This window comes from Rattus norvegicus, chromosome 1 (assembly GCF_036323735.1).
Source record: "Rattus norvegicus strain BN/NHsdMcwi chromosome 1, GRCr8, whole genome shotgun sequence".
Lineage (NCBI taxonomy): Eukaryota > Metazoa > Chordata > Mammalia > Rodentia > Muridae > Rattus > Rattus norvegicus.
The window spans coordinates 197,272,112-197,289,981 of NC_086019.1; the positions used below are offsets into that span (position 1 = coordinate 197,272,112).

A 17,870-nucleotide genomic window follows, 5' to 3' on the forward strand; every position below is an offset into this window, starting at 1 on the left:
CTCAGCTGGCATATACAATAAGCAGAAGCTACAGGAAGAGGAAGATGCAACACTGCAGGTGAATTTTGTTGCCAGGCAATAAGCTCTGGTGACCCCCGCTCCAGAGGATTCTGGGAAGGGTTATGGTGGATCCAGAGTTCTGCTCCAATGACCTTCCTGAACTGTGGAGGCCGTCTCTCTTCTGACCAGATGAACTGTTTCTAGTTACCTCTCTAAAAGTCTTACATCCAGGGATTCACAAAGCTACTAACCTAAAATTAAGGAAAACATCAATTTACACACAGAGACCCAGCCTCTTTCCCTCAAAAAAGCAACCTCTACCAAGACCTAGAAAGCAGATGGGCAGGGTGGTACAAAAGCCTGTAATCCCAGCTCCTTGGGAGGTTCTAGCAAGAGAATAGCAGCAATTTCAAAGCCTTGGGTCAACTGCCAGTACTAGATTAGTGGTCAATAAAACTGAGAATGTTCTTCCCACAAGACAGGCTGTGGGCTACAATGAAATCAGAAACATAGCAAGCAGCACACACCCAGGAGCCTTACCTGGGACTGGTCTTGTGCGTTCTCAAATCCTGCCTAGCAAACAATCGACCCTCAGCCTCTGAGGTTGTGTGGATTCCTGCATGTGACCTTATACAATTTAGTTACACTTCTAATCTCCTCAATCTACAGCTGGGAGAGATATACTTACAGTATATACCAGTGTTCATGGAAGGGCCCGTGGCAGAACACCCCGCCCCCAAGCAGGCACCCTCCCAGAACACTATCCCTAGACAGCTTGAAGGTTGGTCACTCCCAGCTAGCTCCCCACTTCTCTGGGCATGCCAGGGTAACACCCAATGCCTTCTACGGACAGTCTGGAGTAGCCAATAGCCCCTTCTGCTGATATTAATTATAACTGAAAACCAACCCTCACGACAATCTTCAGGTTTAAAATTCTTAACAATCGGGAGTCAGGAGAGGTCTGACCCACAAAGCATCTATGACAACCAAAAGACGTGATGTGCTCAGAGTTTCCAGTTACTTCCAAGGCAGGGAGGGAGGGCACTGCTAACCAGGAGGAAACTTTACCAATGCCCAATTCATAAAGGATCACACTGGATGGTCTACTGATTCACTCCTTCCCTCCCCGCAAAACAAGAAGTAGAACAGAAACCAGACGTATGAAATTATTTCTTTTTCCTTACAGGGCTCCCAACAGAGGAATTTAATGAGACTGACAGAAAAGACTACCCTCTCCAAATATAATATAGCCTTTAGTTATTAACAATGCACGAACACTGATTCATTAACCAAACAAACATGACCTTAACTTAAGAGACTAGTAAGAAAATCTGGGTAGGAGACAAACAGGCACATACCATTTTCTCAATTTTTCTGCCAAGTCTCAAATTGCTCTTAACAAAGAATTTTAAAATAATTTTTAGACTCATTTTTAAAAGATTTATTTATTTATTATATATTAAGTACACTGCAGCTATCTTCAGACACACCAGAAGAGGGCATCAGATCCCATTACAGATGGTTGTGAGCCACCATGTGGTTGCTGGGAATTGAACTCAGGACCTCTGGAAGAACAGTCAGCGCTCTCAGCCACTGAGCCATCGCTCCAGCCCTAGACTCAATTTAAAAAAAAAAAAAAAAAAAAAAAAAGATACCTGTTTCCTCCCATTGTCTCCCTGTGGTGATTTCTTCCCTCAGCTCACTTTACGTAGAAGCTATTCCCTCTACACGCTCAAATGTTCAGTGTCCCAGGAGGGGTTTCTAAGTCCTGTACTCTGTAAGTCTGTAAGGGAGGTCCTGGAAATAGCTGGGCTGACAGACAGTTTGGGCATGGCATTAGAGAAGAGGTCCAGGGGGTTGGAACATGAAGGAGACACTGAGAAACAAACACCACACACTCTGTGTGAACTGCCTGCTGCCTGAGGAAGGGGTAGCTGGCTAACAAAAGTCAGCTACTTGTGTGGCTGGCTCCAGTCTAAGCCAACAGGGCACTCATCCAGCATCCAAGACTCCAACCACTGAGCAAGGAGACAGGAGCGAGACTAGAAAGATGGCAGTGAACACCCGAGCCTCGAAGGAAATGGAGCCACAACAGCCAGCCAAAGGACCCAGGCATAGACAAGGAGGCATCACAAAGGCGAGGCTCACTAGGGGTGCTGAAGGGAAAACCAGCAAAAGGAACTTCTAGCCAACAGAGATATCCTAGAACCAGAGTCCAGTAATCTTCCTTCCAAGAAAGAATGAAGAGATCAGCAAACTAACTCAACTTTGCAAATTACAGATTCAGACCACCATGTCAAAACTCCTTGGCGTAGATGGTCACTGAAAGCTACCAAGCCAGAAACAGAAGGAAGGCCGGAGAAGGAATCTGGTGACTTTCATATATGCAGGAGGACAGGTCAGTGCGCCACCATGTGACAGACACAGCAGGGCCAGGGCAGTAGATTAGAGGTTAGGATGGGGTTTCTTCCAAGTTTTAAGGATACAACTCCCGATATGCCAAATCCAGCCCCAAAGCAGCCCATGCAAAAAGACGACAGGGAAGAAGTACCAGGTGCCAATTTCTAGTTGCTCCCAATGCTATGGCTCACTGAATACCAAGAGGTGTGCCCTACCCCCAGCCACCTGCAGCTACAGGCACATGAACAAGCCCAGGGCAACAGGGAACAAGCCCAGGGCAACAGGCTCTGCACTGCTGTTAAACCAGAGAAAAGGTTCTTCTCTGAGGTTCAGGACACGCCTACCCCTGCACTGCCTGGGCATTACCTCACAGGGCCCCAAATTGTTAACAAAACCGTTGGTTACAGTTCTGGAAATCATTACTTAAGTCATCACTTAAACTGACGGATACAGTAGACAGAAGACAGACATGGCAGAATGACAAACAGTGGAGGTTCTACCTTCAGAGAACGCGTCATCAGGGCAGGGAGCACCGCCATGGTAGATCCCAAAACAGGCTCACCCAAGTCAAGTGTGCCATGATTATCAAGATTCCTTTTTCTCTTTGTGAAACCGCAGAGGCTACTGCTGTTGGAATAGATTTGCAAATTCATCTACTACTGGTGATGTTTGTTTTAGAAAAAGCTCAAATATATACCCAATTCAATCTATGGGACCCACATTGCTTAAACCATGAGCATCTTGCACAAAATGGACATATAATGAATCAGAAACCAACTGGCACGAAACACTTTTTTAAAAAACAATTTTAAACACACACACACACACACACACACACACACACACACACACACACACATGCACACACACACACACACACACGCACACACACGAAGCATGCATGAGAATAGCCTGAGGCGTCGAACCTAGCTTGTTTGAGATGGTCTCATTTGCTGCTACACACACCAAGCTAGCTAGCTGTCCTATGATCTCTCTGGGATTCTCGTATCACGGCCTCTCATTTCACCCTTGGATCATTGAGATTACAGACACGGTATTTCATATGGGTTCTGGGCAGTCAAACTCAGGTCCTCACACTTATGTGGCTTATCTACTGAGCCATCTCTCCTGCCCAGCAAACACTTTTTGTGAGGTAAATCAAACAACCTTGATTTGTGTAGGGATTTATGACATAAAATGAAAGCTTGACAGATTTCATCAAAAGATTCTTAGAGAATATTGGTTTGTTGGGACTTGGCATATAAAATGACCTGTGTTCAGACTTGCTGCCAGGTGCCAGGGGTCAAGATGACCTGAGTGGTCCACGACAGACTCATTCCGTATGGCCAGCATTGAGCCAGATGCTGTGTGATCCCTCACTGAACCTCAGTGACAAGGGGTTCTGCTCTTAACTCTACAGTCCAGATGTGGGCTCCTTGGGCTGCAGCCCCAAACTGTTCAGTGGCTGTGAGATGTTGACAATTTTATAAGCACCGTGAGTACCAAAGGCTCTCACAGCTAAAGCACTGATGATGTTTTGTGTGGGACAAGTCTTTGTGGTAGAGACTGTTCTATGCCTTTGCTGAGTTTGTTAGCATTCCTCTCCTATACAACCTAGGTGCCAGGAGTAGTCCCAATTCCAGTCATGCTGGCACCATAAGCCAGATGTGGTTGTGTAGACCTGTAACTCCCGAACTCGGGAGGTAGAAAAAGGTGGATCAAAGTTCAAGGTCATGTTCAAGGGGTGTGTGTGTGTGTGTGTGTGTGTGTGTGTGTGAGAGAGAGAGAGAGAGAGAGAGAGAGAGAGAGAGAGAGAGACAGACAGACAGACAGACAGACAGACAGACAGACTTGGGATGACAAAGGATCCTCTACATCCAACCTGTTAAAGACATCTTGCTAGCAATGTTAGCAAGGCCATAAAGACCTGGCTGGGAGCTATCCTTTATAGCAAACACTGCTCTTTCAACACTAAAATAACTGTGGTTGAGGGAACATTGTGAAACCAAAGCACTAAATTCTTCCTTATCCTCCAGTAATTGCTTGCTGTCCCTTTAAGAACCTTGCACACTTACTTCCTGCTGCTTTAGCCTTTCTACCAGGTATTTCATAGTGCCCCGAGGCTGTTCTTCCTCAACAGTTGCTGATTCAACAAGATAGTGAGGTCTAAGTAGGGGAGAAGTCACAGCGCACTGCCTCTGAGTTAGCCAAACCGGGACTGGCCTCCGTCTGGGAATGACATGTTGCCTTGAAGCTGAGTCTGTCTGCCCTTTCCTTTGACACCTGGAGGTTCTCCCCCAAATCCTCACTTGCTTTCTGACACATTTGCAGAGACGTGATGGGCCTGTCTACACGTGAGCTCCAATGACGGCGGCTGTCTATAGAATCAGGAATTTGCCTTGACCTTGACTACCACATGCAGAGCCCAGGAAACTGGGGGGAAAAAAAAAAACAAAAAAAACCCCCAAGAACCTAGACCCACCATTCTTTTCTCATTGCTCATGTGAAAAGATACCAGAAAGTTAAACCCCCAGACTTCTACATGGAACCTGGAAAATGGCAAGGGACCTCAGGTGGACTGGCTGCTGAAACGCAGCATTAAAGGTGCTAACACTAACAACAGATTTGGTTCAGAACAAAACTGGCTAGGGAGATGGCTCAGCAGGTTAAGAGCGTGTACAGTCCCTTAAGGAACCAAGTTTGGTTTCTAGCCCCGAAAACGGAGAGTTTATCTCTAACTACCTGTTATCCCAGCTCCAGCAGGATCTAATCTAATATCTCCACAGGCACCTGTGCTCATGTGCATACACGCACACAAGCATATTTAAAAATAAAATAAATCTTTAATCGAAAACAACAAAAACTACTTTAAGGCAGCGAGGAAGCAGGAACACACAGTGAGGACTATTTTAACACAAGCATCCTACGTAGGCCTTACAGCTAGAATATGCCAGGAATTCCTACATTTCTAACACAGTAAGATTGGAATGTCTTCCTAAACACAAATATAGAGAAGGTTCTCCCTGGACCAAGAGTTGGATGACTCAATCAAGGACAGATAAGGCCAAGGAACGGTAACCTTCCTCATAAGAGTTCAAATTCCAGTTCAGGGAAAGGCGAGAAAGGAAAGAGGGTGCACATTCTGCCCCCTTTTATCTGCTTTCCTTCCCTTTTTTATTTTTCTGATGTGGAATGGCTGACCACGAGGCCCTCATCACGCTGGGCCCTTTGACCATAGACCTTTGACCTAGCCACCAGAACTAGAGGCCAGTCAATTTCTGTTCACTGTAAGTTATCGGCCTACACCGTTCTGTAAGACCATAAGCCAGATGATGACACTGAAGTCTGGCGGATACTGCTCAGGACACTGCCAGCACAGCTAGAAACAGGGCCTAATCGCATCAGGAAGACGCAACTGAAATCACCTTCAAACACTATGAATCCATAGAATCACCAGAAACCACCACAGGGGTGCTAAGAGGTGGGAAGGCTAGATAGATGGCAAGAGAATTCTCAAGTGGACACTTGTGCCTCAATGCCACCTCCACAGAGGACAATGAACAGAAACACTAATGGGAATATTGCCACAGAAACAGTTAAAATGACCAATGAGCCTTCTGTTTCCATTAAAAGAAAATCCAAGATGCCTGACTGAAGCCCACAGCCAACCTTCTCCTCGATGTTCCTACATTCCAGGGAGCCTTGTAAAACAGGGACGTAACACACCAACCCTTGCACCTCGCATCTTCCTCAAACCAGGGCTCCAGTCCCGGTTTCCCTAACAAGGACCCTTCAGTCAGCTCAGGAGGCCCCACACACCCTCTACAGCCTGACCTAAACGATGGCCTAAACAATGTTGCTTTTCTTGGAAACCAGAGTTTCTCCCAGGAACCTTCTTCATCTAGTTCCTTTGTGGGTGCCTCAACTCTGCCCTGCCCCTCCCCTCTGCACTCACCCACCTTAGCACCCGGGATCTGAGAGGCAGAGTCTGCCCCCAAAGCATCACCGAGTGATGGTGTGAGTGGAAATATCTGACACCAATGGTGGTCAGGGCAGAGCGGTTTTGGGGTGGCCATGGCAAAGGGGCTTGAGAGAGTTGTGCCCATATAAGCGAGAGGCAGCTCTGTTCCCAAGGATGACCATGACCCGCCAGATTCTTCCCTGAAGAGTCTGAACTTGCAAAATGCTGTTTCCTCTCCAGGCCTCCTTCTTGGCCTTCCTCCTCTAAATGGTCTGTTCTGCCAAGAATCATCTGTCCAGTGACTTCCTGCTAGTCTACTAATTACAGCAACAAGAAATAACCCTATGGTGATGTCATGCAAACTTTCACTTCCTGTAGTGAATGAATAGGTTGGGCCAACAACCATGCCCAGATGCACCATGCCTCCATTTTGGAAGGAAACCAAGTTGATGGCTCACATATGCCAGGAAAGCTCTTCTGTTTGCAGAAGCATTTTGAAGGCTTCCTAAGTTACATAGAAAATGAGGTGTGGGACAGAGCAATGGCTCATTTGGTGAAGTGCTTGCTGTACAAACACGAGGGTCTGAGTTTGAATCTTCAAATCTTCAGCACTCACATAAAAAAAAAAAACTGGGCAGGGGGCTGGGGATTTAGCTCAGTGGTAGAGCGCTTACCTAGGAAGCGCAAGGCCCTGGGTTTGGTCCCCAGCTCCGAAAAACAGAACCAAAAAAAAAAAAAAAAAAAAAAAAAAAAAAAACTGGGCAGAGACTATGTATGTTTGAGTGTGTGCACATGTGTGTGCATGTGTCTGTATGAAGCCACAGTGCTGAGTCACTGGGGTATGCCGACGGACAGCCTGGCTCCATGTTCAGTAAGAAACCCTGCCTCAAGGGAATAAAGTGGAGAGTGATAAAGGGAGACACACAATATTGTCTTCAGATTTCTAGGTACACACGATAGTATGGCCCTTCCATAGACATGAATACAGCATACACACGCCAAAGGTACAGAGGTAAACATGTTCTCCATAGGTGTGTGCACCTACACACACAAGTTCACTTTTATCACATAATACACATGTACTCATGCATGCATACACAGATACGTGGGGCACCACTACCAACAGAAAGAAAAAGACATTGATCATGTATACAAAGAAAAGCTACATTTTCACAACACGTCATGAGATTCGGGACAGAAAACACGACCGGTTCCTGGCACATATGAGGCAAGGAGAACCGGATGGAGTTCCTTCATGCATAGGAGCGTGGAGGCAAGAAGTGTGGATTGACAAGGACACAAAGGCAGGTGTTTCTTCCTCTCATCCAGGTTCCTAGAGTAAGAGGAGGAGTTAAAGACAGGGAAGGAAGGACCTCGTGCCAGGCTCCAAGCTGCCTGCACTCAAACAATAGCTTTCCTCAGTGTCCCCCCACCCCCTTCGCTTGACCTGGCAGCCAACACCAGCCAGAGTTTAATCTTCTGAAGGGATCAAAGAATAAAGCTGTGCCCAACAACACGTTCTGGAAAGCTCTGTGCTTGGGATTTTCAACAAAAAGGCCTTTCTCTGTTGAGGACAAACAGGAACTTGCTCAGAAGAATAGACCAGGTTAGGTGATGAAATTTACCATGAAAAGGCTGTGAGGATGATGTGGCTGGTAACCGTGCTCCATACACCCAAACTAGCCTCAGTTTACCTCTCTGAGCAGTTAGTCTGAGGAGGCCTCTGCTTGGAATCTGTCGCCTCTATCGTCCATCTTGGCCACTGAGGATAAAGAACCAGGCCTGACTTTGGAGGCAGGTACTGGTAGGGAAAGAGAGGCGGCTGTTCACCAGCCCACCTCTAAAACTGTCCTTGTTCTGTGAACTTGTCACCACAGCTTCTCCAGATACAAGCAGACTCCCGTCTCAGGGGTGTCACAGGCTTAGACACTGGGGAGAACATTAGAGGAAACATTTGGGAAATGCTTCCTGAGGGGCCACAGGCTTCAATATGCCTGAGGAGAATAGCTTTTTGTATTAATCAGGACTCAGGTATTGTTATCAATTCTTTTTTTATATTTTTATTTATCTTTACTTTATGTGTATGAGTATCTTACATATCTGAGTGTACATGCCTGAGCCAGGGGAGGCCGGAAGATGGCACTGGATGCCCTGAACTGGAGTTACTGAGCCAACATGTAGGTGCTGGGAACCAAACCTGAGTCCTCTGTGTTAGAACTCTCCGCCATTAAAGCTGAGATATTACCAATTATCACATGCATTCTTCCCAAGTGAACTCCACTGACCAATTAGTCTACTGGTCAATGCCATCCCAATTCTAAGAGCTATTGGCCCTGTAGCCACCCCAAGATTCTCCTAACATCTACATCTTTCTAAACCCAAAACACATCTCCAATCTCTGTAAATTTGGGCATAGCTGACTTCAGGACTATGCCTCTTTAAGATGTAAGGTCATAGGCAGGTCAGGCTATGAGAAAGGCAAGCAGAGCCTACACTGGACGCTACCAACCAAGACCGCACTCATGAGAATCTTTAGACACCTACAGGTATTCTGACTCTCCCTTTCATTTTAATCTGGGCCTCATCAAAGGCAATGTTTCTTTCCACCTCTTTTCCAATCACTGATCATGGCCAGCATGGATCTTACTGACCAATTTTTAAAATCGGGGTGGGGGGGTGGGGCATGCTAGGTACCGGCCCTCAACTGATGAGTGCCTCAATTTTCCCTTAGAAGTTCAGGAGCCACTAGGATGTTACCTTGCTCTGTGGGCAGGTTCCTGGTTCTTTTGCCCACCCAGCCTACAGAAAACAGGAAGCACAATCTTGCACACCTGTTAATTCAAAGGCTGGTAGGCTATACCTCTGGCAGGACAGAGGGACATACTTGAAACCACAGTCAAGTGGCCTGTAATCTACTTGGGTGACCTTCCAGGCTTAAAGAAGTAGAACTCCCTCAGTACCCAGGCCCTATGCCATCAGGTTATGTTTACATAGATTGTGTCTTAGTCAGGGTTTCTACTCCTGAACAAACATCATGACTAAGAAGCAAATCAGGGAGGAAAGGGTTTATTCCCCTTACACTCCCATGTTGCTGTTCATCACCAAAGGAAGTCAGGACTGGAACAGGTCAGGAGGCAGGAGCTGATGCAGAGGCCATGGAGGGGTGCTGCTCACTGGCTTGCTTCCCCTGGCTTGCTCACCTTGCTTTCTTATAGAACCCAAGACCACCAGCCCAGGGACGGCACCACCCACAATAGGCCCTCCCCCCTTGATCACTAATTGAGAAAATGCCTTACAGCTGGGTCTCATGGAGGCATTTCCTCAACTGAGGTTCCTTTCTCTGTGATAACTCCAGCTTGTGTCAAGTTGACACATAAAACCGGCCAGCACAGACTGAGACTTACAAATAGTAGCTAGCTTTCCTGAGATAACAAAGAAGGCCGTTTTGAAACAGCCCACTGTGTACAGAGACATCAAGTCAATGTTTGAATGTGAACACCATAGTGGGTAAAGAACCAACAGCCCATTAATTTCCCTAAAACGTCCCAAAATGGGCACGCACTCACTGGTCCACTCTCACAGGATCGTGTGTTCCCACTGACAGAAGCTCCAAATCACTTGCACAGAATCAGCCACAAAATCAAGACAGGGGACTGCCCTCAGCGGTGATTTTATTAACCAGACATTCTCTCAGACGAAGCAGAGACCAACAGAAACCACAAGCTCTTCTTCAGTGAAAACCACTTCCACTCCAAACCAGCAAAGAAGGACTTAACACCTTTTCCTGTGGATTGCCAATGTTTTAGGCTGAATTTTAAAACCCAAGCTGGCGCTCTCTGCCCATTACTGGCCACCATGCTAAACGGTTCTGAACCTGTCTGTGTCTCGGCACATGCTGCAATCCTGTCAAATAAAATCTTCCCCTGAGTTAACACTGCTGAATATTTATGCTTCTAATATCACGGCTTTCTGCAAAGTGAACAAATCATTTTAACAGAGTGTAAATTCAACTACCATGAAGGCATTTTACACTCTGCCTAACTTCACTAAGACGCAGGTAAATCAAGCTTCCATAAGTCTACTTAAGGAAACAGAAGTCAAAACTTGTAAAGAGAAATGTAGAAGTCTCTGGATTAGAGAGCAAGCACATGCCCATATCCAGCACCAAGAGTCTACCTATTCTTTTAGCAAGCACAGAACAATCCAGCAGGGTCAGGGTAGTGGGGTGAGAGGCTGGTTACTGTCCGAACTATAGAGTGATAGGGACTGATCATAGAGGCAATCAAACCCCAACATTCCCTAGGGCTAAAATCTGGGTTGTCTTGGGTGTCCCCCTTGGAAACACTATCCTCTCTGGCTCTCTCCTAAAATGAACTCAATGGTCTAAAGCCAAAAGGTCCCCAGATGCACTCAAACAACATAAAAATGGAAAAAGAAGGCAGAAGAAGAAACCCATGTCCAAAGCAGCTGAAGTCATAAATTATTTACAGAATGAGGGAACTTTAGCCATGGCCCATCTGGAAGGGCCTGACGCGGGTCTCAAGCTGTGCCCCAAAGGTCGACAGCGGGTCTCCTGTCTGAGAGGCCAAGAACCTTTGAATTCACTGGGAACTATGGCTTGCTGTGTCCACGGCAGGAGATCCCATGTGGGTGACACCCACCAGCAAGGATCCATCACTCAAGCAACACTGTCTGCTCCACTCTGTATCCAGATGCAGCATAACACGACACATAAAACCAGAGAAGGGCACCGCACATCTTCAGTTCTGGTCCAAGAGTTAAGACATGACAAAGAGACACAATAATAATATAGCCTGCCCGAAGAAAGCGCTGGTCACATGGGAATTAATCTGAAGGCCAAACTATAATGACAACACCCAGATATAACACAGTAGATGAAGAAGCCGGGAATCCCCACAATATACAGGGATGTCTCCAAAGAAAGAAACATGAGCAGACAAAGCTGCATAGCAATGTCTGACCATTTAGCAATCACCGTGACTATAGATCAGAAGAGCTCGACCTGTCAGGGTTGAGAGTCAGCAGGAAGTCACAGGACATTGTGGCATAGCCCCTGAGCTTTACAGAGAGGAAAACGGTGAGGCAGTATCTTTACCACGTGGTTGAAGTTAACCTCTCCGGTAATCAAACCAAGTGGACCATACAGCGAATGAGGTGGGGTCAGGGACAGGACCTGCCCATACGCCGATTGTCCCTAGGCAGCAAGCAGGACCGTGAATGACTCGGCCCCTCTGGTCACTCAGGCAGACCAACAGTAGCACATCCGGGAGAACTTCTTGCTTGTGTAATGATTTTTGACTTTACAATATAATCCAACCCTTAATAAAATACCCTTGCCCCGGGTACCGTTTTCAGAGAGCTATGACTTTCCCCTGTGACTAGACTGTGGTGGCTGCTCAAGTCACATCCACATACAGTCTCCATGATCGCTGTACCACAGACAACTGATCGAGGACAAGTGCTTCAGCATTTCGCTTCCTGCAATATTAGCTCACAGGACAGTGAACCAGGCAAGGTCTGCATGGGGCCCAACAAGCAAGAATAAGACATCCTCTTCTGAGCCAGACTGGGGGTCACAGCTAAGACTGCCAGGAGGTCCAGGGAAGCCCCTGGCTACCTCTGCCATCTCAGCTGTTGATACTTAGCACCCATAGGACTAAATGATGCAACTCTGATATTTTACCTCTAAGGTTCTGAGCCTAACTCTGACACCAAATCCACCTATGAGGCAGTCTGAGCAGCACACGTTCTCAATCCACTTACACTAAGCTGGTCCTAGTTTCCCAGAACAGCTCTCTGGATTTCACATCAGGATGCCAAGAAAAATTGCACCCTGCCCTGGAGGGAAGGAAGTCCTGAGGACATCTGCTGCCCACCCTACAGCTCCACCAACAAGAACGTGTGTCAGTGACTGCTGGCCAGCACTGGGTAGGGTTGTGCTGTGCACACAAACATGTCCTGCAGGAATATGAGTTGCCCAGACTCAGTTTCCCGGTCTGGAAGAGGAAACGTTGCCATGTTACTTACTATGGCTATGCAGTCCAAACAATGACTGGGACAAAAAGTAAGGCTGCACTCGTCCTCCACAGCCCACACGAGCGCCAGCCCATAGCTCCGAAGCTACCCCCAGCAACATTGGAGCAATGCAGTCAGGGAGACCGGCCCAGTCATCTTTCTATTTTGAGCCCATGGCAGCCACAGAAAAGTGACTGACTGACTGAGTTAGGTGTCTGATTCAGCAGGAGGTGATCTAAGAGGCCACCCTCGCTTGCTTCAGAGGGGCCACCTTCTAAGTAGAGCCTCTAAACCCAATAGCCACTCAATACAGTATCCCTGTCTGGGAAGAGAGGACATTGAGAGGTGGTACTCTGGAAACGAACTCCCAGCCCCACAGTATCTCAGTATCGGCAGATTTCTAGCCAGGATGTCAGAAACACCACCGATAAACTCTTCACCCATCCTTTGTTCCCTGACCTGGTGTATGGTTAAATGGGGCAGGTCAGACCCACCCAGGATGCTGTACACTTCCTTCCTTCACTTTGCATTCTTGACCATTGTTACTCTTTCCCACCAAGGTGTCCTGTGGTTCTGCACCAACTGTCCCCCTCTCTGCTACCCCAAACAGTTCCAGGGGGTGTTGACCTTGCCACCTGTTACAGCTGGTACTCAACACCTAACCCTGAACTCTGTCTTCCCCACATCAGCAAAGTGTACTTGTCCTTGAACATTCCCCAGCCTCCATGCAAACAAAGCCTACTTCTTAGCAACGGCACACCAGGCTCCTCAACCAGGGACATCCGACCCAGGAACGATAGTCCAACCTGGAGCTCCTCCAACAGCCCAAGTCTTGGCTGGAGACAACAAAAAGCACCTTCCGCCCTCAAGTCGCCACCTATCACCTAAGCCTTCATTCACACTAATCCATCAACAGGAAAAGGGAGGCAGATTGCAAACAGCTGCCTAGTCCGAGATCAAGAGTTTTATAAGAGCCGCCAACATTTTTACTAACGGCATAATCATATCAGAGAAAACTCCCTCCTCTAAGATTCCTGCGCTGCTCTGACAGCAACTTAAGCAGCCAAGAAACGATGGTGTAGACAGTGATTCCAGCGGGATCCTGTCTCCTTCTCCTGCACAGGGCTGACTCTCTTTAATGACAGTGAAAGAGAGCTTCACAGACATATGGTGAGGGGAGCTACCCTGGGTGCAACAGCAGTTACATAAAGTGTTTAGTGGAGGATTTAGCTGTTGCAAAGATCCTATTAGCCGGAGACAATTTCCATCTCTGACTCCAGGGAGAACGGGAAGCTTTACTTCTGAAATCAGGGCAAAGAGCCTCCGACAGCAGCACTGAGAGGGTGCTCTGCTCCGAGGGTGTGAGGCTAGAAAACAGCACTCCAGGTTGCAGTGTGGTTCCTTCCCCTCCCCAAGCTGCCACCTCAGCAGGAGTGTTCTTATTCTCTTCCTCATTCATTCATTCATTCATTCATTCTCCTCCCCACCTCTCATCCGTCCCCTCTCTAAAACATCTACTGTGTGGTCCAGGCTGATTTTGAACTAAATCCTTGCCTCAGCCTCCAGAGTGCTAGTACTTGAGATGGCCCCATTTCATTGTGCACCTCATAGGTCATAGCTTTCTTTGCCCCGTTCTATCCCTTTACTTACTTACATCATTTCAGGTAAAAATGGACACCTCCCCCCACCCCCATAAGACATGGTTGAGTCTGAAAACATCATGCCGACCTAGTAATTTACTAGAGACCTTGATGGCAACAAAAGATTTGTTAGGTTGCCTGCCATTCATGCTCTCTGCAGTTTCCCCAGGCGCCTCCCCACTCCTCCCCACTCTTTGCCAGCTCTTGCTAGAGGCTCCTTCTTCAGCTCTCCCCTACACAGTCTCCTTTAGTTCTAATCTAGTGTTCCCTTAAGAGGCCCCATGCCCAATGCACCTACCAAAGTGGCTCCTGGCCCAAAGTATGTATGTCCTGGTGGACATGCTTGGGTACCCTCCAGTTCCTATGGAGCAAGCTCCAGCCCCAGGACACAGTATTAACAGAGGTGGGCCATCAGACAGTTGATTGAACCATGACTATAAAGCTCTCCCAGGAAAGCCCCTTCAGCCCTCCGTCTTGGCATACACCAAGAAAGTGCCACTTTTGGGGGACCCTCAGCAGACTCTGAATCTGCACGTCTTTTATTATTTACTTAGAAATATTGAAGGTTAAACCCAGAATGTCGTGTGTTAGGCAAATGCTGAACCACTGAACTAATTCCCAGCCTGTTTTCCCCCGCCCCCACTTTTTTAATTTAACACAAAGTCTCGGTAAACTGCTCAGGCTGGCCTTGAACTCACTCTAATTCAGACTTCAATCTTATAGTTTTCCCGCCTCAGCCTCTTGAAGATCTGAGATTATAGATCGACATCTCCTTGCCCGACTTCTGTAAGAGCCCAGCAAGTCAGAATGAAGCAACCTATCATCAGTTTGACACCAAGCCAGCATGGAAATAACCAACCAGGACGAGTGTTTTGTCTCTAAAACTGAATCTCAGTCAGCATAAGCTCATCCAGGGCTGTTGCAGAACTCGAAGAACTGTGCCTCACATGCATGTGTGTGCACATCAGCACAGGTGTGGGAGCCAGACACACACACCCACACACCAATTTCCGAATGAATAAACATGTAACAAGAACATGACCTCATCTTTCAGCCCTGATCTCAACCCTAAAGAGATGAGGGCAGGTCACCACCGTTCCCCAGGCTGGTCCTCAACAGACTGGATCTATGCAGAAGGAATAAACAGAGAGAGGATGTCCTACTGGGACCAGCCATGGCCAGCTGCTTTGTCATTCCTTTCATTGACTCACTCCTTGGGCCCATGGGCCTCACAATCCCTATCTTAACACATTTCTCCTAGAGTCTTTCTGCTGGGCTAGGAACACACCTAATTTGCTTGAACACTCGTGACCTCCATGTTCAATTCCATCTACCAGAAGTGTACCCTTTGGGGGACGCCTGGTGCCCTGTCACGCCAGTATGCAAGAAGATCTGTCTTGGAAGTGGACTAGTGTGGGTCTCAGTGCCTTTACCAATGAACTAGCCATTTTTTCATGGTCCCCAACTACGCTGTACTCTTGGGGACAAGTATTCTTTTCTCTGCACCAGACCTTAGGGGAACTCTGCAAATGCTTTGTGGAGTCATGAGAAGGGTAACAAACCCAGGAGCCAAAAGAGAAAAACAAAATGCCACTGAGACGGAAAGGACCTAGTGTGTGTCATAGATGCAGCACACAGAATGGCAGCAGCCAGTCAGTAGGAGTGAAAAGTTGACAGGATGAATAAGAAGCCAGTCGGCCACAGGCATGGGCTGGAAGGCTACTGTGGTTATGAAGAACCAACATGAACAGTGTAAATTATAAACCATGACCCAGGAGAAACATGTCTCTTGACCGCCCAAAGAGCAGCTGTAGGCATAGCTGCAGCGCCTTCTGGAACCACCTTAGCAAACTGAGAGGGCCTCTGAGAACGGCATCACAGACCACTGTAGTAACAAGCAGTGTTATCAGCAATCCAGTGGGAATGTTGAAGTCACTCCAATGACCAGGACCTGCCCATGGCTTCCAAGCTGGAGGAGATAAGTCAACACTGTCTGAATGTCTCTCCTGGAAATACCTTAGTGCTTCCGGTCCCTGGAATTCAACAGCCCTGACCAAGACCTCACAATGCTGCCTTGCATTAAAAACAGGGACATGGGAATGGGGAGACTCTTCAGTAGGTAAAGTTCTTGCCACATAAGTGAGAGAGGATTGGAGATCGGACCCTAGCACACCCATAGGCCAACCTGTAACTCCGAGCTTGAGAGGGGAAGACAGAACTCACAGAACAAGCTGGCTAGTTATAGCCAAGCTCTCTGTTCAAGTGAAAGGCTCTGCTTCTGTATATTGTATATGACTTGGAGAGCAACTGAGGAAGACACCCAGTTAAGCACCAGCCCACACATGCAGATGCTCTCCCCACCCCAGGGGAGTGATACCATTTTCAGAATCCCTACTTCACCGCACGGTACTACGTAAGCTAGCCACCTCCAAATATTCTGCTTGATGGAAGGAAGGGGGACAGCGGAGACCCTTCTGCGCCCCCTAACCTCCTCCCAGAGCCCAATTATCAGAAGCTAAATGATAAGACCTAGACTAAACCTCTTCACTTCGCTACTCCAGACTTGTCTTCTGCTCTAGCCAGGTGCATCCCATAGTTCTGTAGATTTTATATCCAGACAGACCAGTCTCACTCCAGCTTCCCTCTCAAACAAGGAGCAACGCGAGTCATAGCTCCCAAAGGGAAGTTATTTACGCCTCAAAACAAGCTGAAACCTACATGGAATATTTCAGCGCCTGGTAATATGATGTAAAATACATTTTTAACAGATCTGATCTGCCTCTGACAGATTTTTCTCAAAACTGAATGAGCACGCAAACACACGCACACGCGTGCACACGCACCAATGCTTTCCACAGAAGGAAGCAAAAGGCAAGCAGACGCTGCTAACGTGAACCTGCCTCTAAACACCAGGAGACTCAAAAGAATATGAAGTTGACAGGAAAACTCTAAAATTGGTGTAACAAAGCCCAAATTTTCCCTGAAAAGTTGACCAACTATGGTGACAGCCACACCCTACAAAGAACAGGCCAGCTGATCTATAGAGAGCAGTGTGAATCTTACACCAAGCATAAGCAGACATAGCCCCAGTACCTCACTACCTCAGGAATGAGCAACTAGGGAACAAATGGGTACTTCACACAAACCAACTTCCCTAGAAAAACCCCTGACACACAGTAAGCTCTTCTTAATGCTCAAAGAAACCACCCCTGGCAATCTAGCTGCTTAGGGGAAGCTCAGTGAGGTGAATGGAATGGCAGAAAGATCAGTCTTGTCTGCCCCTGGCTCAAGCTCAACTAGTCAATTCTGGACTATGGCTTCCTTAGAGAATGGGGCTTCAGGGGCCAAAGAGTTTCAGGATTAAGCACCCCAAATCTATGACAAATCAAAGAAGACTTGCTACAGACAGGTTAACATGCTGGTGTTAGAGAAGAGAGGATGCAAGTGCGGCCAAGGGGCTGCTCCTTTGAATACAGCATCTGGGGAAAACACCAGGGACTTGGTTGACACCTACTATAGATAGAAATCTCGATTAGGAACCGAGTTATCCTCTAGGAACATTATATGCTTCTACGTGACTTCCGGGTAAGGGATAAAGACATGAAAACAGGGGAAACAGCAATGACAGTGACCACAGTTAGCAATGCTCTTCTTTTTTTTTTTTTTTTTTTTTTTTTTTTTTGGTTCTTTTTTTCGGAGCTGGGGACCGAACCCAGGGCCTTGCGCTTCCTAGGTAAGCGCTCTACCACTGAGCTAAATCCCCAGCCCCAGCAATGCTCTTCTTAATAGGTCTCCAGATATGTGCAATTTATAAATAAATGTTCATTCATTTA

At 47.2% G+C, this 17,870-nt stretch overlaps 1 protein-coding gene across 13 annotated transcripts in view; it reads right to left on the reverse strand.

Annotated features, from left to right (window-relative positions):
• Ctbp2 (C-terminal binding protein 2) overlaps positions 1-17,870 on the reverse strand; it is a 140,267-nt gene that overhangs the window by 63,576 nt on the left and 58,821 nt on the right. For 2 of the 13 annotated variants that reach the window (XM_039092169.2, XM_063275156.1), the window contains exon 1: positions 1-17,870. This exon is cut by the window's right edge. The exons of the other annotated variants lie outside the window; for them this stretch is intronic. The gene's annotated coding sequence lies outside the window, so the exon portion shown is untranslated. 13 annotated transcript variants of the gene reach the window in all.